The following is a 25,196-nucleotide window of genomic DNA, read 5'->3' as shown; positions in this document are numbered from 1 at the left end:
GTAACATAAACGTATCAAATGAAATTGCATATTGAATAAAACTAAATATGATAACTTAGGTTTAGTATTTGTGGATATTAGTAAGAAAGGTGATTACATTTTTTTGGCAGATTCTTTTTTTTTTTTTTTAATTTTTTCAACGTTTATTTATTTTTGGGACAGAGAGAGACAGAGCATGAACGGGGGAGGGGCAGAGAGAGAGGGAGACACAGAATCGGAAACAGGCTCCAGGCTCTGAGCCATCAGCCCAGAACCTGACGCGGGGCTCGAACTCACGGACCGCAAGATCGTGACCTGGCTGAAGTCGGAGGCTTAACCGACTGTGCCACCCAGGCGCCCCGGCAGATTCTTTATAATGCATATGTGTCTGGAAGGGTGTGGTGGGTCAGTGTGTGAGTAAAATTACCAGAAAATATTAATACATTTAACAAAAATATTAAGGCCTAATCAATAGACCAATAATCACGATTACCAACTTTGAAAAGTTTGTGTATGAGTGCCAAAATGGTAAATTAACCACATGTCCTAAGGAATAAGATCAACTACATGGATTCAATCTCTCACCTTCATGCAAATGAAACACCTAGATACCATATTAATTATCGTGAGATTCTGATTAGGAAAAAAAGAAACATCTAATAAGACTGAGATGCATGATCCATATATCATAATGACAGAATAATGAGTTCAGCAATGTTGGTCATGTGAAAGTTAATGTGTATATCATTTCCAAAATATACATTAAGTTTAAAGCATCCAATATGTGTGAAAGTCATGAACTTGAACAGCCACTGAACTAACAATTGAAATTAAAACTTTCTCTGTTGGAAAACTTTGCAATAGAAATTGGTTCCTTGGGAAAAAATAAAAAAAAAAAACTTGTTCCTTGACCTGACATGAATTAATTGATTGACCTCCAGATTATTCATGAAAGGGTGTTAAGAAAGGACAGGTATCTTTTCATAAGACCACTAGAACACTTAGAAGATTTAAGAAAATCTGGTAAAATTATTACCACTCTAGAACCAGTAAGGATAGTGTGAAAAATGATTGTGATATTTTATATGTGTTCTATTTCTATGATGGAGTACTATGCTAATGTGTATTAATATGGAGGTATATTCAGGATGTATTAAATAAAAACATTGCTCATATTGTCTTCTTAAAAACCTGATACTTACCTTAAAAAAAAAAACAGGGAAAGGAAAAGCAACCCATGCTTAATGTAAAAACAATAGAGATTAAATATAAATTATTTTAAATACATATTACAATATAAATTTTAAATACATTTATTCTTTTCCATATCCTCTTTCAATAAAATTTTCCCTAATGAATATAATCTTTTTTTAAAAAGATATATGATTATCAGTTGCTATGTTTTTGATTCCAACTTTCTCCATCCCTCACTTTTTTCACTTTACATTTGACATAAAGATTTAAATAATTAGTTTGTTTGTTGTTTCCCAACTTAATAGTGTTAGATTATCTCTACCCTGTTACCCTCAGAATACTTTCCAAATGGAAAGTGCAGTAGTACTTGCGAGAGAAGTCCATTTTTGGTTGTGTTGATGAACTAATTACTCTTTTTTTCAAAGTTTATTTATTTATTTTGAGAGAGCAAGAACATGCACACGCAAGTGAGGAAGAGGCAGAGAGAGAGGGAGACAGAAAGAACCCAAGAAGGGTCTGCACTGTCGGCATGAAGCCCCGACACGGGCTCAATGTCAGGAACAGTGAGATCATGACCTGAGCTGAAATCAAGAGTCAGATGCTTAACTGATTGAGCCACTCAGGCACCCCAGCAGTATCTTTTTAAGTAAGAGTGTAACTTACAGTTTTTCCTTTATACCAAAGCTCTGCAACTGCCACATTAAATCTCAGGTATAGCCCTGAACCATAATATTTCAATATTTTTTCACTACCAAAAAATGTAATTTTACATATGACAGTGTATGCAAATGTAATTCTTTTTTTTAATGTATTTTTTTCAACGTTTATTTATTTTTGGGACAGAGAGAGACAGAGCATGAACGGGGGAGGGGTAGAGAGAGAGGGAGACACAGAATCGGAAGCAGGCTCCAGGCTCTGAGCCATCAGCCCAGAGCCTGACGCGGGGCTCGAACTCACGGACTGCGAGATCGTGACCTGGCTGAAGTCGGACGCTTAACCAACTGCGCCACCCAGGCGCCCTTGCAAATGTAATTCTTAAAAATGTGTTATTTCAATTTTTTGCCTGACTTTGTTATACTGTAGCTCTCATGTGTTGTGTTTTAAACACTAAAATTAATATTTTGAATTGCAATTCTCAATCTGTGAGTGTAGTTGCCTACATATCTCAGCTAATGTAAAATAGAATGCAAGAAAGATTAATGAGAAAAGATACTGTAACATTGACCCAATCTCTTTAAGAAAGAAGAATTAACAAGAGAATTATAAGAAATTCTATCATTGGTTGAAAACAGAGATGACCTAGCTTTAAAATATGAAATTCAAGTTGCACAGGAAAGAGTTATTGTCTAATGTCTTAGTTTGTTTGCTGATATTACAATACTTGTAAGGTGGTAAACATCCTCAAACTAGGAATGACTTTGTCATGTTATTAAAACTATTAAAGTCACCCCTACATATGGACTTTTTAAAAATTTTTATCAGAGCAAAATGAGATCAGTGGAAATCACTTAGAACATGGATTAATTCTATAACTTAGAGAAGGTTGATTTACAAGTGTATATTGCAGAACTCTTAATCTATGTTTACATTAGTCCCTTAATTACAACTGTGACCTAACAAACTTTTTGGAATACACAAATGTCATTCAATACTGTTTTCAAATACTATACTTTTGTCAAAATTATTCAGTATATTATACCAGAGTGTATAATACAGGAATTATTAGTCCCTTACATTAAAACTTTGGAAGGAAATGTTTTATCTTACTTAATAAGAGCAAAAATAATTCTGAAGGTAGGAGAGATGGATGAAACTTCAGACAAAGTAGGAAAATTTTCTTTTACATTTTGGCACACGCTTTGTTTTGATTGTAGGTTACTCAATCCATATTTTACTATGAACTATGAGGGGAAAATTTTGTCCAATATGACACCATTTTGTGTCTGCCTTAATATACTTACAAAATAGAGAATACATTTAAATATATCTTGAATGTATAAATACATAATCTATTATAATTCACCAATTATAATAGATTGCACCATTATAAGTAGAGAAACCCTCAACTTTTTAGGCAACTGCCTGTTTTCCAAAGTGGCCACACTATTTTGTATTCCTACCAGCAATGATGAGTTTATGTTTTTTGTTTTTGTAATATTTACTTATTTATTTTGAGAGAGAGAGAGAATGCACGTATGAACAGGAGAGAGGCAGAGAGGGAGAGAGAGAATCCCAAGCAGGCTCGTTGTAGAGCCTGATGTGGTGCTGTATCTCATCAACTGTGAGATCATGTCCAGAGCCAAAATCAAGCATTGGATGCTTGGGGCGCCGGGGTGGCTCAGTTAGTTAAGTGACCAACTTCGGCTCAGATCATGATCTTGTGGTTCATGAGTTAGAGCCCTGCATCAGGCGCTGTGCTGACAGCTTCGGATTCTGTGTTTCTGTCTCTCTCTGCACCCTCCTCCCCACTCACACTCTGTCTCTCACTCTCAAGAATAAACATTAAAAAAATCTTTTTTTTATATATTAAAAAAAAAGGATTTGGGTGCTCTACCGACTGAGCCATGCAGGCACCCCTGATGAATTTTTGTTTCTACATATCTTCACTAGCAGTTGGTATTGTCAGTTTTGAAGTTTTTGGTTTATTTGTTACTATATGGATGTATGAATGTAAAATTTAGCCTTTTTCATAGGTGTATGTAGTAATATCTCATTGTTTTAAGTTTTAATTCCCTGATGACAAATACTGTTAAATATATATATAATATATATTACATAATATACATATATATAATATATATTTTTAATGTTTATATGTATTTTTGACAGAGAGAGAGAGAGAGAGAGCACGTGAGCAAGTGGGGGAGGTGCAGAGAGGGGAGGACAGAGAATCCACAGTGCGCCCTTCAGTGACAGCAGAGAGCCCAATGCATGGTTCAAACTCACAAACAAGGAGATCATGATCTGAGCCAAAGTCAGTTGCTTAACCAACTGAGCCACCCAGGTGCCCACTGTTGAATATATTATAGATTTATTTGTTATCTGATCTGGATGAGGAGTTTGTTCAGATATTTTGTCCATTTTTAAATTTTGTTCTAAATGTTCTTATTGAGTTGTAAAATTTCTTTGTATAATTGGGATAAAAGATAGAAGTTGTACATATATTTTCTCTTTGGTTTCTGTTTTCATTTCTGTAGTAGTGTCTTTTATAAAGCAGTAATTTTAATTTTAAGAAAATTCAACTCATCAACTTTTTCTTTTATGTATTATGCTTTTGGGGTTCTATCTAAAAACTCACCACCAAATCCAAAGTCACATAGATTTTCTTCTATGTTTTCTTTTAGAAATTTTGTAATTTTCAATTTTACATTTAGGTATATGATCTTTTCTAGATAATTTTGTGAAAGTTTTAAGGTTTGCATCTGGGTTCAGGTTTTGCACATGGACATGAAGTTGTTTGACCATTATTTATTGAATCGGTGATATTTTCTCTATTAGACTCCTTTTGCATTCGTTTCAATTTTCAAGTTCCTACATTGTGTGAGTATATTTCTAATTGAACTAATTGCTTTCAATTCATTTCTTCAAATCTCAAGGTTTCTAAGGACTCTAAATATTTATATCATTTTTCAGTAGGAAACTGAAACACAGGCCAATCCTACTCTTTAAATATGTTTAAGCACTATTTTACAATATTCTGATAACTGACAGGCATACTAGTAAGTTCCTTATTAATAATTTATAAATTTCAATAATAACTGAGCAGTAAATATATTTTATAAATAATAGACTAAAAGCAGGAATGCATTTTTATAGTTTTTTCTAGTTGTTTGAACATGTATTTCATTTACATCAATATTTTATCTATATGAAAGAAGAAAAAAGATAAATAAATGTATAATAACACTTGTATACATCATCTACAACATACCAAACACTAAGTATTTTAGATATTTTTACATATTTTACTTCATTTATTTTTTTTAGCTCTTTGTGGTGATATCTACTGCAATTTTTATTTAACAGAAGAAATCAATGAGGCAAAGAGCTCAAATAACTTTTCTAATTTCATACATCAAATCAGTGTTGGTTTCATTGTGGCTTCAAAATTTATTCTGACTTATTTTTGTGCTCTGTCCTTTAAAGATTAGTGAAAATTATTTAAAAAACTACATTTTTAATGTTCTTTTAACACACTTGCTTTCTCACATTTATTAATTATTCAAAATATAATATCCTCTTTATAAATAGGTCCTAATTTTAATGAATTGAATTCACATTACAAATAATTATTTAAATGACATTTTGGGCTGAATTTAGAATATTTTTCTTATGTCAATATTATCTCATCCTTTTGTGATGATGTGCACAAATATGAAACATGTCAACCTTGAAACTTCCTTTTTTTTTTCATCTGGTATGTTCATTATGAGATTTCTTACTTTGAGCTCTTGCATAACTCTTCTACTTTGTGAGTGTTACTAAAATTAGCTACTATAATCAGTACCTAATTCTAGTTAACTGCAGTCCACAAACTTTTACTAAAGGTAAAGAGACCAATGTCTCAACCCTACTGAATGTGTTCTTTCATATAGGACTTTAGTAGATGGTATTTTTTTCTGGAAATTCTTTCTTCTTCATTCATATTACTTTTTATTATCAGTTTGCTCCTTTGACTTGCTTTGTCACTGGAATGTGATAACGACTGATATTGTACCTGACAGACATTTTAAATATGCTTACATGATTTTACTTGCCCTCTTGCATTTTTTCTAACTTCTGTGTGACGAGCGTATCTCAAGGAACTGATTTTCAGTCTAGGTCTTATAGTGAATTATAAATGAAATAGTAAACATAGTTAAACCACGGATGCATGAGCAAGAAATATATGTGTGTTGTGGAAAGCTAATGAAATTTTCTGATTGTTTATTATGCAACATCTACACAAATATCTGGCTAAATCAAACACAATGAATTATATACTTTTCTGTGACCAATTGATGAAGTGAGGGAATCACTATGTTAGGGAATGTCAGAGCTTCTACTTAAATTGGTGTATTAGCCAAGGTTCTCCAGAGAAACAAAACCGATATGTATTTATATATAGATAGATTTATTTTAAGGAATTGCTCATGTGATTACTGAGGTTGGCAGGTAAGAAATCTGCTGGAGAACCAAGGAAGAACCAATAATGCAGTTCAAGTCTGAAGGTCACCTGCTGGCAGAATTCCTTCTTGCTCAGGGGAAATTAGTTTTTGATCTCTTAAGACCTTTCACTTTTGTTGATTTGTATGAGACCTACACACATCCACATTATGGATGGAAATCTGTTTTACTCAAAGTGCACCAATTTAATGATAATCTCATTGGAAAAAAAATCACAGAAACATTCAGAATAATGTCTGAGCAAACATCTAGGCACAGTGGACCAGCCAACTTTACACATAAAATTGTCATACTGGGTAAAGCTGAATCATATAAATTTTAATATTTTATACTTGTCTTCATATTGAGGACCAGTCTTGAAATCTATTAAAACAAAAAGAAGAAAGAAAAAAATAGTCCATTGCCCAAATGTAGACAGCAGCTGTGCTTTGCATGACTTTATAGTTTTTTTTTTAATGTTTATCTGTTTATCTTGAGACAGAAAGAGTGTGCATGAGCAGGGGAGGGGCAGAGAGAGAGAGGTAGGAGAAAATCCCAAGGAGGCTCCACACTCAGATGGAGCAGAAATCAAGGGTTGGACACTTAAACGACTCAGCCACCCAGGTGCCCTCTGACTTTATACTTTTAATTGAGTGTTTTCAGGATCATTAGTAGTCAATACATAAAATCAACATATTTTTTTAGGTAGATATCTGTATAACTTGTTTCTCTTGAAAAATCAGATCTGTCACCACATGGCAGCAATTGACTCCCTGCTTTAGATTGTCATTCCCTGTTTGATTTGCCATGTTCTTCACAGCTTATGGGTAACACTGATGTCAGTATCAGTTGCCTTTATTTTCTTACTTGCACTTTTCTTATACTCTGATTTAGATTAAATTATTATTCCATGGAGGTATTTCAGTACTTTGCATTACTTGAGAAATATAAAATCTTACAGATTATAGAATAAATTCATTTTAGAAGAACAGAAGCGTATAAGTTCTTATTAGATTTATTGTCATGGTTTCTGAGACCAAAGAAGGCTCTTTTAATTTTGAAATTTCTCTGAACTGCTTGAAATATTGCCATTTATAATACTCTTGTTGAATAACACTAGTTTTTCAGTTCCCGAATTGCACTCAGTATCACCTGAAATGATAAATTAAACATAGAACATCAAGCTGCTCTTTAATGCCAAGGCTCATTTAATATAACTGATCACTATGAAAGCAAACAATGAACAATTAAAAAGAGATCCTGTCCATATAATGTATATCGAGTATTTTAATTGTCTTCATTAGGGATGCATGAAAAAGCCAAAATGTGTTTTGGTTGTGGAAAGTAATGATCCAAGATAAAAATATATCAACAGGGGAGAAAAATAGCACATAAAACTATATCTGATTTGTCACCTGGAATTAGAAGCACCTTTCCATGACATAATATTGTCAAACCTTTGATTCAGTTATTAAATGTGCAGATGATTAAAGTACAGGTTGGTCAAAGAAATCCAATTAACAATGTAGATTATTCTCGGAATGAGCTACTACTTTACACATATTGGGAGCAACTTAAAATGCTTCACATCAAGAGAAGTCTTGATGTAAAAGGAAATTGCAGACAGTATGCACTGTAATAATACAAAGCATGTCTGTCAAAACTATTTGTTCCATAAAAACTTTAAAAAATGGAATTGTTGAACCATTATATTGTACAACTGAAACTAATATAGTACTACATATTAACTAACTGGAATTAAAATAAAAACTTAAAAACAAACCAACAAAAACAAACGAAAAAACTTTGTTTCAAAACCAGACAATAATTTTAATGTTGGATTTTTCAACTTGTGCACTACTGACATTTTGGTTAAGATAAATTATTTGTTTGTTCATTTGTTTTCAGTGAGAATCTGCCCTGTTCACTGTAGAATGTTTAGTAACACCACTGACCTTAATCCATTAGATCCCAGTAACAATCCTCTAGTTGTGACAAACAAAAATATCTTCAGATATTGTCAATATCCCATAGGGCAACATCACCTCTAGTTTGGAAATATAATTTAATGATACATCTTCTTAAATATAAAGACACGTCCTATGGCTATTCAAAAATAGCAGGAAATATAAGCATGCACAATAAAGATATGTGTCTAAAGGAAATATGGCCCTAAAGAAATAATTTACCTAAAATTTATAGTTTCAGGGAAGCCTCGGTGACTCAGTTGGTTAAGTGGCCAACTCTTGATTTTGGTTCAGGTCATGATCTCAGGGTTGTGAGATTGAGCCCCACGTTGGGTTCTGTGCGGGGCATGGAGCCTGCTTAAGATTCTCTCTCTTTCTCTGTACTGCTCACACTCGTGCTTTCTCTCACTCTAAATAAATAAATAAATAAATAAATAAATAAAATTTAAAATCTTAGAACATGGGGTGCCTGGGTGGTTCAGTCAGTTAAGAGTCCAACTTCAGCTCAGGTCATGATCTTGCAGTTCGTGAGTTTGAGCCCTGTGTTGTTTGGGCTCTGTGCTGACATCTCAGACCCTGGAGCCTGCTTCAGTTTCTGTGAGTCCGTCTCTCTGTTCCCCTCTCTGATCATGCACTGTCTTTGTCTCTCTCTCTCTCTCAAAAATAAATAAATATTAAAAAAATAATAATAAAATAAAATAAAATCTTAGAACATGGAACACAAAGACTACACTCAAGATAATTAATATATGCATTACTTCACATGGTTACCATTTTCTTCTTTCTTTCTTTCTTTCTTTCTTTCTTTCTTCTTCTTTCTCTTTCTTTCTTTCTCCTTTTCTTCCTCCCTTTCTCCTCTCCCTCCTCCTCTTCCTCTTCCTTCTTTTTCTTCCTGTTCATGTGTGCATGGTGAGGACACTTAAGATCTACCCTCTAAGAAAATTACATATACACAATACAGGGTTGTTAAATATAGTCACCATGCCCTATGTTATATCTCCGAAATTACTCATCATAGTCATTTATAACTGAGACTTTGTAACCTTTGGTCAACATCTATTTGCCCATCCCTCCAGCCCCTGGTAACCACTACTCTACTCTCTGCTTCTCTGAAACTACTTTAGATTCCAAACATGTAAATGAGATCATTCACTATTCGTCATTATATGCCTGGCTTATTTCACTTAACAGGTTCATCAATGTTGTCACAAATGGCAGGTCTTGTGAATAATCCTGCAATAAATAGGGGAATGCAGATATCTCTTCAAGATCCTAATTTTATTTCTTTTGAATATATACCTGGAAGTGGGATTGCTGGGTCATATGACAGTTTTATTTTTAATTATTAAGGAAATCTCCATACTGTTTTCCATAAAGGTTGCATTAATTTACATTCCCACCTACAATGTATAAAGGTTCTCCTTTCTCCACATCCTCTCCAACACTTCTAATCTCTTGTCTTTTGATAATAGTCACACTGATGGATGTAAGGTGATAGCTTATTGTCATTTTGATTTGCATTGAAGATTAGTGAAGTTGAGCATGTTTTCATATATGTGGTAAGCATTTGAATATCTCCTTTTGCGAAATGTTTATTCAAGTTTTTTGCCAACTTAAAAATAATTAAGCTTTTTATTTTGAGAGGGACAGAGACAGTGTGAGTGGGGTAGGGGCAGAGAGAGATGGAGAGAGAGAATCCCAGGTAGGCTCCACACCATCAGCACAGAACCCAATGCAGAGCTCGAACACACAAAACCATGACATCATGACCTGAGCCAAAACGGAGAGTCAGACACTTAACTGACTGAGAAACCCAGGAGCTCTTCTTTGCAATTTTTTAGTTGGATTATTTTCATTTTTTTTACTATTGAGTTTTATGAGTTCCCATATATATTTTGGATATTCATCTCTCATCAGACATATGGTTTGCAGATTATTTTCTCCCATTCCGTAGGTTGATTTTTCACTCTGTTGTTTTCTTTGCTGTGTAGAAGTTTTTCATTTTGATGTAGTCTCACTTACTCATCCTGCTTTTGTTTCCTGTGTTTTTATGTCATATCCAAAAAATCAATGCCAATACCAATGTCACGAAGTGTTTCTCTATGTTGTCATCTAGTACTTTTACAGTTTCAGGCCTTATGCTTCATCTTTAATCCATTTTGAGTTGATTTGTGTGGGTATTCTAAGGTGAGGATTAAAATTCATTCTTTTGCTTGTGGACATCCAATGTTTTCAGCAGCATTTGTTGGAGATATATGCTTTACCTACTTGCATTCTTGGAACTCTCGTCAAATGTCAGCTGACTATTATTTGCATGCATTCATCTTTGGCATCTTCTGTTCCATTTGTCTCTATGTGTGTCTTTATGTTAATACCATACTATTTTAACTATTATAGCTTTGTAATATACATTAGAGTTTTATTTTTGTTTATTTATTTATTTTTAAATTTTTTTTCAATGTTTATTTATTTTTGACAGAGAGACAGAGCATGAGTGGGGGAGGGGCAGAGAGAGAGGGAGACACAGAATCCGAAGCAGGCTCCAGGCTCTGAGCTGTCAGCACAGAGCCCGATGTGGGGCTTGAACTCCAACTGCAAGATCATGAGCTGAGCTGGAGTTGGATGCTTAACTTACTGAGCCACCCAGGCACCCTGTAACATATATTGTAATTTTTAAAATGTGATGCCTCGAACACTGTTCTTGTTCAAGATTGTCTTGGCCATTCATGGATTTCTGTAGTTCCATATACATTTTAGAATTATTTTTTATATTTCCATAAGAAATACAATTGAGATTTTGATAGACACTTCATTGAATCTGTACCTCACTGTGTACAGATTGGACATTTTAACAATACATTAAATCTTCCAATCCATGAGCACATCTTCCCATTTATTTCCTAATTAATTTCTTTTACAAGCATTTCATAGTTTTTGGTCTACAAGTCGTTCACACCTTAGCTGCTTATGCTCAATATTTTTTTCTTTTTTGATGGAATGTAATTATATTGTTTTCCCAATTTCCTTCTTAGGTAGTACATTATTAGTGTTTGGAAAGCAACTGATTTTTGTATGTTGACTTTATATTCTGCAACTTTACTGAATGCATTTATTAGTGCTAACAGTTTTTTTTTTTTTTTTTTGCAATTGATGAAATGAAACTGAAATGATTAAATGATTAAAGGAAAAGACCACCTTTGAAAGTTTTGGATGTGTCTACATACTTCAGGGAGTTGGAGGAGGTCAGAATTTATTAAGAATTACAAGTTGGAAGGCACTTGGGTGGCTCAGTCCACTGAGCGTATCACTTTGGCTCAGGTCATGATTTCACAGTTCATGGGTTTGAGCCCCATGTCAGGCTCTGAGTAATTAGCTCAGAGCCTGGAACCTGCAGCCTGCTTCAGATTCTGTGTCTTACTCTCCCTCTTTGCCCCTACCTTCCTTGTGCTCTCTCTCTCTCTCTCTCAAAAATAAATATATAAACATTAAAAAGAAAGAATTTTAAGTTGGGTTTAAAGCACTATTTAAATTTGGGGGCTTGATAAGGACTGAATCCAGAATTGCTGGAAATGGCCAGGAGAGATTTTGAGAAAAAGTTCAAATAATCTTAGGGTATTAAATTGTTTGTTGAAATTTTCCAATAAAGAGTTAATGGTTTTCCAAGAAGTACCTATAATGAACCATGGAACCATTAGTGGGGCAGAGCAGTTCTGGAAGAGTAAAGAAGTGCTAATAATAACAGCAGAATAGCCAACTTATGTTAATGTGGGCATTAAGGTGTGATTTAGATTCTCAGTGTCCATTCTGAGTGTGGGAATACATAGTTTTGAAGCATTAGTTCTCAATTGTCTAATCTAGTTCACAGTGTCATGTTTTTATCTAATAAATGAGGAGTTACACAGTTCACTGCATTATTACTCTTTTAAATACTCTGTTTTTCTATGCTTCTAATTCCCCTGGGCTTTTTCTCTACTTTCTCAAAATAGTTTTATTTAACACTAAACTGTGTCTATTTTCCAAATTAGCATTTGTAGCCTATTGCATAAAAGCAATTTGAAGTTTTACAACATGGTTAAATATTCTTAGATCAACAGAACACAATAAAATTTCAGTGATAACGAAATTATCAATTCCTTCTTGGTAACTTATCAAAATGTTTTATCTTATATTTTATAAACAGTTCCTTAATACATGTTTGTTTATTAATGAGTTAATATCATATTTATAGAAAGTGAATTTAAGAGCTGCATTACTTATCTATGATTTGAGGGCAAACATTTAAGAAAAGAGGGCATTGAAACATTTTTTTTCTATTTTGCTAACTATCTATCTGGAAGAACCAGACGCTCCATTTACCAATACTTCCCTTGCTCTTATTTCCATATCCCATCTCTTAGGTTGTAGAAAATTTAAATTCTTTACATTTTGGAAGAGGAAGAGTTGAATCAACTGTGAAATGTTTGCAGTGTCCTTGAATTATTAATCGAAGTATACTGTTTCCTTCAGGTTTGGTGGTGTATCTGATGCACTTGTTAAATTAATTTCCAAATAAATAGACTCCAGATATAATTACGATGCACAAAAAAATCTTTAGTAATGCACAAATGTAGAAAAAGCTCTGCATACACACACACACACACACACACACACACACACACACACCTCTTACTATTTATTTAGCATGTGACCTGTTTTTATACATTTTCCAGTGAGTAAACATCAGCAAGGTGTTTATATGAAGTACTAATTTGCTATTCATCTTACAATAAATTTACCTAGTGGCTCTTAGATGGCTCAGTAGGTTGAGTGTCTAACTTCAGCTCAGATCATGATCTTGTAGTTCATGAGTTCAAGACCCACATCAGGCTCCCTGCTGTCAGAGCAGAGCCTGTTTCAGATCCTCTGTCTCTCTGTCTCTATCCCTCTACCTCTTGCACTCTCTTAAAACTAAATAAACATTAAAAAAATAAAAATAAATAAACATAAAATGAATACACTTAATCAGTGTAATACTACCAAATCCTACAAAACACAGTGGGTTTGTTAGGGCAATATCATGTATTAAAATTATTCTCGTAATTCCTCAGAAAAATGTCTCTAGAATTTTACATCTATAAGTTAGTAATTATTTTAGACATGGGAAAATACTATTTTGATTTTGGGGAAATATTCAAATTTTGTTAAGAAGGAAGTCTGTACACATCAGACCAGATGTACTTCACAGATATATTCAGAACATTTCATCTTAAAGCAGTAGAATATACATTCCTCCTAAGTGCACATGGAACATTCTCCAAAATAGATCACATACACGGTCATAAATCATCCCTCAAAAAGCCCACAAAAGGGGCGCCTGGGTGGCGCAGTCGGTTAAGCGTCCGACTTCAGCCAGGTCACGATCTCGCGGTCTGTGAGTTCGAGCCCCGCGTCAGGCTCTGGGCTGATGGCTCAGAGCCTGGAGCCTGTTTCCGATTCTGTGTCTCCCTCTCTCTCTGCCCCTCCCCTGTTCATGCTCTGTCTCTCTCTGTCCCAAAAATAAATAAACGTTGAAAAAAAAATTAAAAAAAAAAAAAAGCCCACAAAAAGATCAATATCATACCATGCATATTTTCAGACCACAATGCTATAAAACTTGAAATCAACCACAAGAAAAATTTGGAAAGACCACAAATATTTTTTTCTGTATCTATACATCACATCAATAAAAGAAAGGACAAGAACCACAGGATCCTCTCAACAGATGTAGAAAGAGCATTTGACAAAATACAGCATCCTTTCTTGATAAAAGTTGTCAAGAAAATAGAGATAGAAGGAACATATTCCAACATCATAAAGGCCACACACAAATGACCCACAGTTTGTATCATCTTCAATAGGGAAAAACTGAACTTTTGCCCTAAGGTTAGGAACACTATAGGGATATTAACTCTCACCACTGTTGTTCAACATAGTACTGGAAGTCCTAACCTCAGCAATCAGACAACAAAAAGAAGTAAAAGGCAAACAAATCAGCAAGGAAGAAATCAAACTTGCACTCTTTGCAGAAGACATGATACTCTACATGGAAAACCTGAACGACTCCACCCAAAATCTGCTAGAACTGATACATGAATTCAGCAAAGTTGCAGGATATAAAATTAATGTACAGAAATCAGTTGCATTTATATACACCAATAATGAAGCAGCAGAAAAAGAAATCAAGGAATGAATCCCATTTACAGTTGCACTCCAAAATCATAAAATACCTAGGAATAAACCTAACTAGAGAGATAAAAGATCAGTACACTGAAAACTATAGAAAACTTATGAAAGAAATTGAAGAAAACACAAAGAAATGGAAAGACATTCCAAGCTCATGGATTGGAAGAACAAATATTGTCAAAATTTCTATACTAACCAGAGCAGTCTACACATTCAGTGCAATCCCAATCAAAATAACACCAGCATTCTTCACAGAGCTAGAACAAATGATTCTAAAATTTGTATGGAACCAGAAGACTCATGAATAGCCAAAGCAATCCTAAAAAAGAAAACCAAAGCTGAAGGCATCACAATTCCAGACTTCAAGATATGTTACAAAGCTGTAATCATTAAGACAGCATGGTACTGGCACCAAAACACACATTAATCAATGGAAGAGAATACAAAGCCCAGAAAATGACCCAAGAGTGTACAGCCAACTAATTTTCGACAAAGCAGGAAAGAACACCCAATAGAAAAAACGACAGTCTCTTTAGTAAATGGTGTTGGGAAAACTGGACAGCGACATGCAGAAGAATGAACCTGGACCACTTTTTTACACCATACACAAAAATAAACTCAAAATGGATGAAAAACCTAAATGTGAGACAGGAAACCATCAAAATCCTAGAGGAGAAAACAGGCAATAATCTCTGACTTTGGCTGTAGCAGTTTCTTATGAGACAAGTCTCCAAAGGCAAGGGAAACAAAAGTAAAAATGAACTATTGGACCCCATCAGGATAAAAAAACTTCTGCATAGCAAAGGAAACAATCAACAAAACTAAAAGGCAATCAACAGAATGGGAGAAGATATTTGCAATTGACATAGCAGATAAAGAGTTAGTGTCCTAAATCTATAAACAACATATCAGGCTCAACACCCAAAAAACAAATAATCCAGTGAAGAAATGGGCAAGACACATGGAGAGACATTTTTTCAAAGACATCCAGATGGCTAAAAGACAAATGAAACGATGCTCAACATCACTCATCATCAAGGAAACACAAGCCACAATCACGATGAATACCACCTCACATCTGTCAGAATGACCAGAATTAACAACAGGAAACAATAGATGGTGGTGGGATGCAGAAAAAAGAGAACACTTTTGAATTGTTGGTGGGAATGCAAACTGGTGCAGCCATTCTAGAGAACAGTATGAGGATTCCTCAAAAAAGTAAAAAAATAGGGGCGCCTGGGTGGCTCAGTCAGTTGAGCATCAGACTTCGGCTCAGGTCATGATCTCAGGGTCTGTGAGTTCGAGCCCCGCGTTGAGCTCTGTGCTGACAGCTCAGAGCCTGGAGTCTGCTTCAGATTCTGTGTCTCCCTCTCTCTCTGACCCTTCCCGATTCATGCTCTGTCTCTCTCTGTCTCAAAAATAAACATTGAAAAAATTTAAAAAGAGTAAAACTAAAGACACTTTATTACCCAGCAATTGCACTACTAGATATTTATTCAAAGGATACAAAAATGCTGATTTGAAGGGGCACATGCATCCCAATGTTTATAGCAGCACTATCAAAAATAGCCAAATTAGGGGCGCCTGGGTGGCGCAGTCGGTTAAGCGTCCGACTTCAGCCAGGTCACGATCTCGCGGTCCGTGAGTTTGAGCCCCGCTTCGGGCTCTGGGCTGATGGCTCAGAGCCTGGAGCCTGTTTCCGATTCTGTGTCTCCCTCTCTCTCTGCCCCTCCCCTGTTCATGCTCTCTCTCTCTCTCTGTCCCAAAAATAAATAAAAGTTGAAAAAAAAATTTAAAAAAATAGCCAAATTAATAAAAGAGCCCAAAAGTTCATCAACTAATGAATGGATAAAGAAGATGTGGGGTGTGTAAGTGTGTGTATCTATCTATCTATATCTATCTATATCTATATCTATATCTATATCTATATCTATATCTATCTATCTATCTATATCTATATTACTTGGAAATATTACTTGGTGATCAAAAAGAATGAAATTTTGTGATTTGCAAAAATGTGGAGGAACTTACGATGTATTATGCTAAATGAAATAAAACATAATAAGACAAATATCATATGATTTCACTCATATGTGGATTTTAAGAAACAAAAAAGATGAACATAGAGGAAGGGAGGCAAACATAAGATAACAACAGAGAAGGAGGCAAACCATAAGAGAGAAGCAAACCATATTCCCTTAAATACAGAGAACAAACTGGGGGTTGCTGGAGGGCTGTTGGGTGGGTCTGTGGTCTAAATGAATGATGGGCATTAAGGAGGGCACTTGGGATGCCTACTGGGTATTATATGTAAGTAATAAATCACTAAATTCTACTCCTGAAACCCTTATTACATTGTATGTTAACTAACTTGGATTTAATTAAAAGTTAAGTAAATAAATGAATAAACAAGATGTAAATCTGTAGAAGATGGATAATCAAGCTGCATAATAATATTTTGTTTGAAATAGTGTAAAGTATTTCTAAAAGCAGTTCTAGAAGATAAATTTCAAAATTATTTTGCACAAAGTAGCATTATTTAAATAAGCATATACATTTTTGAAGTGAATACCTTAAGGAATACCAAACTTTGGGCTATGCAATTTGAACTGGACACTGCTTCTATATTATTATAAACATAATTTTAATTTTTGCATATGAATAGTAATGCTTTTCTTGCCATGTTTCTCCATTCCTTATTTCAGAAAAGTGCATTTTGTCAAGGAAATAGAAATAAAAACCAGGTTTTTAACAAATTGTTGCTTTGTTACTAAAAAGTATAAACCAACAGAAAACAATTATCAATTATTTTATCAAATTTTATTAGATATTCACTAATAAATAGATGTTGTTTCTTCAAATACAAAATAAAGTTGTGAAACATTTGATACATAGGAATTTTGACCAGATTAAGTAGTAAGTCCACTCAAGAAAGAGGATCCCAATCTAGGACACACGTTGGAGTTATTTTAGTCAGGTAGTGACTGCCCGGTACCACAATTAACTAGGTGTATTAGAGCTGGAGAAACACTTAACATCTCTGAACTTTACAGGACATAAAAGGCAAATCCCTCTAATTGTATAGTAATTAAATGCACATTCTTCCCACTTCCTGAAAATCTCTTCAAATATTTATCCGTCTATCAATCTTGTACAGATTGCACTTTCTACAAACTACCTCTACATCTCAGCTTTTCAGGGTTTGGCCTAACTTGAATCTTAGTTTTCATCCTGTTCTTTCTCCAACATTAGACTTCTCTGTTAGCTGAATATATCTGATCCTCTCAGACACCTCAGAAAGCTTCTGTCCTTATGACAATCAACTTTATACAGTAGTATTAGGAGATGCACAATGGAAGGTAGTATTGTCATAGTAACCACCACCTCACCCATTAGGATGCTGCATTTTCTTTTTTAGTTGTCTGCATTTCTTTACCCTTTCCTACCATAACCAAATCTATTTTTCTCCTCAAAATGTCAATTCCTTAGTTGAAGGATTACCGGTGTTCAGTTTTACAAATTTATGCAATTATAATGCAAAATCCATTTACTTCCCAGTAATTGGAGTACAGCCATCACTGTGGGAATAAAAGCAATGCTTACAGTTCAGAATAAGGAACAAAATCATATCGTGCAGCTTGTGCCAAAAGGGTAGAACTCTACTTGGCCTCTGTGACACTCTGAGCATCAATGTAGAATTTTAATTGCAGTTTGTCTCTTTTGCAACTAAAAAACATGTTCTAAATACTTTTGAATAGCATTAATTCTGCAACTAAATTAAGGCTCTCACATTATTTATGTTGATATACTAATGTTTCTGCAGGAAAAAAGCAATCTACAGGTAATACTATGTAGCTGTGTAGTATGTGTATCACAGTGATAATTTAAATCAATTCTATTTCCTCGTGGACCTTTTCTTGTTGTTATTCGTGACAACAAACAACACTCATGATATATGTTGTCTGACCTACTTTATCTTCTTACAGCCTCACACTTCTTGCTTCATGATAAGTAATGTACCTAGGCTTGTTAATACCGTTACCACTATCCCAGGGCTAACAATCCCAAATTGGAATCATTTTTCTTAGAGCTCTGCAGTTACTTATAACTCATATTTTCAAAAAAAGAAGACATTTCTTGTTTGTTGTGAAAGTTCTTTTCAAACAAAAACTAGCATTTTGTGCTAGCCATTGTTTAAAAGCATATCACTGCGCAGTTTACATAGATAACAAAACAAACTATAACTTTCTCTTTAAAGCCTTTTGCTTAAGACTATTTCCTAAAGGTAAGGTAGTTATCAGTCTACACAATTTACCTACCAACTCTGACATCATTGTTTCACCTAACAGATCCATAGATCTGTATTTTCATTTCTACTTCCTCAGCCTCTAAGGCAATTCAGATTTATATCTCTAAACATGTAACTACGGGGTCAACTAATCAGCTACTAAGAGGAACAGTACTCTCTATATGATCTACCTGGTTTGTTCCCATAATTCTTTTTAAGCATTTTTTAGGTCAATTTCCTAGTTAAGACTCCATTTATTCATTCTAGCACCTACGATGTTTCAAGCTTGTTAATAACCTCTGACTGTTTTTATCAGAATGGTGCCAGTCATTTCAAAGAGAAACTCCTAACTCCAGGCAATCCCTTACTTCTCTCCTCAACTTAAATGGCTGCTCTGTCACAGCATACAAATTTATTGCCCTCTTCTTTTGTCTGGTTCATTTCCAATCCTGTAATTTGCATGGCACACAGATATTCTTGGAAATAATTCCTTCTTCCACAGTATAAAGAAGTGTATCTAGGTCTGTTGTTTCCTTTATATGGCATAAAATCATCTATATCTCTGTTGTCTTTCCAGAAAAAGAATTTCTTAATAATAAATTGCTTCACAAATATCATTCTTTTCACCGTGATCATCTTTGTTATCTTGGCTGGCAATTTTTCCCTGCATAAAATGTTATTGACTAGAACTGCATAAAATATTCCAGGAGAAGAGATATGATAATTTTTTTGAAAGAATTAAAATCAACATATTCTGAATTATTATATGCATGCAAATGAACTTTTAATGTATCATTGTATTCAAATATATGTATATTACACACTCAAGTTGGTTTCCAAATTGTAATAATTATCTTTGTTTCAAATGTAATGAAGTTGAAAATGAGAGTTTAAAGAGAAAAGAAATATTTCAAATGATTACTTTGATTAACTGAATGATATCTTTGTGTATATAGAATCAAAAGAATGACTAATTTAATAAATTAACTCAAGCAGTCATTTGATAGGTAAAATTCATATAAAGCAATTGCTTGTCATCATGTAGCTGTGCTAATTTGCCAGATTATTTAACTGTGTAGGATTTATAGAAATACAGTCACAACAGATTTATCTATAATCAAAAACACTTGTATATTTCAATCGTTTTGAGAATGTGACTTCAATGGTTTAAATACATTTAAATGTTACACAATAGTTAACTTTACATTTCATCTGAACACTATGCCATGCCTTTCCCCAAGTTAATCCAAATGATGCTAATTAACTCAAATGAGTTATTCCTTTTAACAATAGAATTATTAAACATATTTCAAATAATTAAATGCTAAATACTAGCTGGCACAATCAGTTGATTTCTCTTATCTCCCATAATTTATTCTTGCCCTTTGTCACATTCCAGGAATTAAAGCATCATAATAATTAATCCTGTATATTTTAACTATGATAGTTTTTCTTTCAGATTAAAGTTTTACTTTTAGATGAAGTATTATAATATATCGGTATTATTTGTACATGTAAATAAAACTACCCCAAAACAACAGCAAAACAATGAATAAGAGACTCAGTTCATAATTCTTATTTTTCAAGCAAACAGAAAACTGAGTAGATATTAGGAGTTAAATTTTATCTCCAAGATATTTTGTTATTATTGTTATGACTGGTTGTCTACGACTACTGACCTCTTAAATGATATAAAATATGCAGAAATTACTGAGCTCAATTCTACCTTTATGTGCTATTACAGAAATACTAAAGTGATAAAATTGGCCTGCCTATATGTTCTACTTTCCAGATGTCCTAATTCTCTAGCAGATAGATATAGGGAGCAAGCCTAAGGCAAGCTGGCAGGCTGCTAACACCCCCTACCCCCAGGTGGGATGTGTGTGATATCCCTCAGGCACTTCTGGCTGTCCAAGGACAAAGGACTGATAGAGATCATAGTGCTGCAGGACCTGCATCTCCATCTATTTACAAATATTTTAGTAAGTCACAAGAAAAAGACAATCTTATCAATAGTCTAATAACCAGAAAGTCATAGACTCAGTTTCCCAGAGCCCCAACATCACCCCTCCACAGTGATATGGGAAACAAAGACAGAAGAAAATGGCAGTTAAAATTAAATTTCCTTATAACCTGCAGCCCATTGACAAATACTTGAGGCAGGCAGAGTAAAATATTTCTCCAGGAACTCCTTAGTGTCTTAAAGTTAATGCTTTGCTAGAGGGAAAAACAACCTTAACTTGACAATAGCTAGGCCTCCAGTATCCTGTGCATCTTCGTTAACATATGAAAGTCTCATTGGAAACTTCCCCTGGACTTTACCTCCCCCAACTCCCAAGTATATAACCAGTGTCTCCTCATGGTCCTGGGGCAGCTCTTCCTGTCCAAGGGTCCTGTCCCCATGCTTTAATAAAATCACCGTTTTGCACCAAAGACGTCTTCAAGAATTCTTTCTTGGCCGTCTGCTCTGGCCCCACGAACCTCACTATCATCCCAAAAAACCTCATCAGATATTACTGGTATTCCTTACAATTCCTTAATTCTACACAATGTACCATTGGAATTGGAAGAAAAGTAGCTGTACCTAGAGAGAAGTATTTCATTCTAATTTATTTTATGAGACTAATAAAATCTTGATATCAAAATGAAACAAAAATATTATGAGAAAAGGAAACTGCAAACCCAAATATTCATGAATAAAAGAATATATACATATAAATTGATATATAGATATAGATAATTTATAAATTAAGATATTAACAAATTAAGTCTAGCAATATAAAACAGACAGTGATAAATTACATCCAACTTATGTATATCCTAGAATATAAACTGAAGCTGAAGCTCAGAGTCTGGATTGGAGCCTGATTCAGATTCTGCGTCTCCCTCTCTCGTGGTCCCCCACCCCCCCATTTCGTGTTCTGTCTCTCTCTCTCAAAAAATAAATAAACATCTAAAAAAAAGGAAAAAAAATAAAAAGTTGTTCAAAGGGTGCTCTATTGGTTAAGTGTCTGACTTTTGATTTCAGCTCAGGTCTGATCTCAGGTTGGTGACATTGAGCCCTGCATTAGGCTCAGCTCTGAGAATGGAGAGTGCTTGATTCTCTCTCTCTCTCTCTCTCTCTCTTCCCTCCTCCCCTCAATAAATATTTAAAAAATAAACAAAAAGCAATTTATGTAATTTCCATATACAGATTAAAAACATATGACCATCTTGATAGGTACACAAAAAAGTAATTAACACAATTAAAGATAACACTTAATGAAAGGTTGACAACATTCAACAATTTAAAAATAGAACATAGAAGGACACATTTCTGTCATAAAAGATATCTTTCTAAAAATACCACTATATTCATATTAGAAGTTCAAGATTAAGAACAAGGCTAGATGTTGATTCTTACCACTTTTATTCATCATCATACAATTGTACATATAATCATTGGTGTATTTCTTGAGAATGTGGGGCAACAGAAACTCATCCCAGATGGGGATATAAATTGGTACAGTTATTTTGGAAAAGGATGTTTTCATAAGACTATTTCTCTGGAATTGAAAAACTGATTTTAAAATATATTTGGCAATAGAAAGAGCTAAGAATAGCTTAGGGTCACTTGAAGATAAAAAATTTACTTAAAATCAATTTCTGTAGTTTGTTTCATGTTGGAGAATGAATTTTGACAGAAGTCCTATTGTAATTCAAAGGGAAAAAGACAATCAGTACAATATGGATAGGATATATACTAGTAAAACAAAATACAGAACCCAGAAACAGACCTATCGACATAGGGAACAATAGCATGAAGTTGAAGAGGCATTACAAAGAAATATGGACAGGATAGACTTTTCGATGAATGGCACAGGTACATCAGTATAACCACATTAAAAAGGAAGATAAAACAATTTTTTTGTTTTGTTTTATACTTTATCCCCAAACCTAAATAAATAAATGAATTCTGATTCGAATAACTAAACATGAAATAACAAACATGAAGGTTTGATAATAGAATACTGGAAAATATATTCATTATGTTAATAAGGGAAAAAGTATTTAGATAAGACTGAAAAAAAAGTATTTTCATAATGACAGAGGTCAGGAATGCAATCCAAACTCATAAGTGCATTTGAAACCTCTGTTTCCCACCCATCAATATTAAATTGACCAAAATGAATAATCTGGTCAAGCCCAAAGTCAAGAGGTGAGGAAACGCAATCTGCTATCATGAGGCCATAGCAACGGTTTAGATATATAATACCTGCTGTGGAGTGAAAAAATCAAGATCAATAATTTGGCCAACCACAACTTGAACACAAGCTAGAAAGAAAACATTGACCTTCATTTATTTCTAACCAGATATTAAACTTCTGCAATAATGAATTTTTCATTCATTTAAAAAAATTATGCATATCACGTTTGATAAATCAATGTATTTATTGAACAATGGGGAGCACAACTATAAACTTTCCCTCACACAAACAAAATTTCTCTCTAGTAGAACCAAACAAGACTTTTAGACACTGACAATTTAATCTGGAGGCATCAGAAAACAAATTGATCTAAATTGGACAGGATAAAAATTCAAGGTTTAAGGTAAAAAATCAAGTGTTGTATATTATTTTCCATCTCATATAGATTCTATTTACAGTCCTTTTTATTTTTTAGGTGTAACTCAACTTCATTCACATGTATTTCTAGTGTTTACAGAAATGTATTTCTAATGAAATATCACAATTTTATTATTCAGTGTCTCACATTGTGCTTTGACTCATTGTGTTTTTGTTTTTTATTTTTTTTTTAATTGAGTTAATCTGCAAAGGGCTCACTTGGGAACTGCACAAAATTTGAAATGTTTCATGAATTTGTATATCATCCTTGCATAGGGGCAATGCTAATCTTCTGTGTGTCTTCCAATTATAGTACATTTAGTATTGAAGGGATCACATAAATGTATTATTTCGACATGTGTGGTTTTAGCAATAATTACCATATTCCCACTCAGATATAAAAAAAGTAATTTTTACTAAAACTACAGAATACATTTATATAATGATATTAGTGCTTTCTCTATTATATTATCATTTTTTAGTCTATCTTCCATTTACTCAATTACTTTGAAATTGTGAAAATGTACTTTACTTTGAAGCAAAGTGATCTGGCAGGATATCTCATGTATATTTGAATGAATATAAGTAAAATATTTAAGTGATCTTAACATGGACTTATTATTAAATGAATTATACCAGTTCTCTATTGTTACATAAAACTTTGAAATGAAGTGAGCAAATAAATTATGCAGATGGGAAAATTGAATTGAACTGATTATTAGCTACCCACCTTACCCCTTCGCAATGAAATTCAGAACTCCATATTGGCTGTATACAACTAACATTAAATTAAATACGTCATTGAGTTTTCAACAGCAGCAAAAGTTACAAGTTACTGTGTTTTTATGAGACACCTTAATTTATAAAGGAATATTGTAGATTTCAAATGTTTTCTCTAATGATTGCAGGGTAGTGCAATGGTTATTTAGGCTTCTTTGGAGTATCTTTTTAATAAAGATTAGTTATAAGAAAGGACTAATAAGAGAAATTCAGGTAGAACAATTACATTTCAGACAATTATTTTTTAAAGCTAGAAAAATTATCTATTGCACCTAAAGTAATGCTGTTTTTGTATTTATGAAACTTCTAAGAAAAATGTGTGATTTAACAATATCGATCTTTTTATTCTTATTTAAAAAAATATGTTGGATTATTACTACAATTTCTTTTGTTGCTGATACCATTACAGATGCCTTCATGAATGAAGGCAAAAATGAGTAACTATGAAAATACATGGACTTAACATCTACACACACACAAAACATAAACATATACATATTTACACAAATATATATGCAGTAGAAAAAAGGAAATGTGTTTCATTTTGCACAATTTTTTCTCAGATTTCCAGAAGAAAACATTGGGAATACAATTTTTTAAATTAGTAATATGCTCCACAGAGTAGGTTGAATCAAAATGTCAATATTTTCAACTTTATTAGCCAAAAACCAAAACGAAACCTTGAATTAAATAGCTGACAATTAAAAAGTCATAAGACTATTTGAAAAATACATTTGTCAGAACAAAAATAACAGTATCACATGAAGAACAGGTAAGGATAATAAACCAATTAAATGCATAAATATATACCATGTAAAATTATCATTTTAGATATGTATTTTTAATTTTAATTTTGTAATGTTTATTTTTGAAGGAGAGATAGAGCATGAGTGGGGGGGGGGCAGAGAGAGAGAGAGAGAGATAAAGAGAGAGAGAGAGAGGGAGACACAGAATCCAAAGCAGGCTCCAGGATCCGAGCTGTCAGCACAGAACCCAACGCGGGGCTTCAACCCATGAACCGTGAGCTCGTAACCTGAG

At 33.7% G+C, this 25,196-nt stretch overlaps 1 non-coding gene across 1 annotated transcript; it reads right to left on the bottom strand.

Moving 5' to 3' along the window:
* Window positions 1–23,609: 23,609 nt before the first annotated feature.
* On the bottom strand, window positions 23,610–23,715 carry LOC125155932 (U6 spliceosomal RNA). The gene has a single exon (XR_007148437.1). It is a non-coding gene; the product is annotated as a U6 spliceosomal RNA (small nuclear RNA).
* Between the last annotated feature and the right edge of the window lie 1,481 nt (window positions 23,716–25,196).

The sequence above is a fragment of the Prionailurus viverrinus genome, chromosome F1 (genome assembly GCF_022837055.1).
Source record: "Prionailurus viverrinus isolate Anna chromosome F1, UM_Priviv_1.0, whole genome shotgun sequence".
Classification (NCBI taxonomy): Eukaryota; Metazoa; Chordata; class Mammalia; order Carnivora; family Felidae; genus Prionailurus; species Prionailurus viverrinus.
Note: the sequence above shows the minus strand (reverse complement) of the source record. Positions and strands in the feature narration are given on the sequence as shown.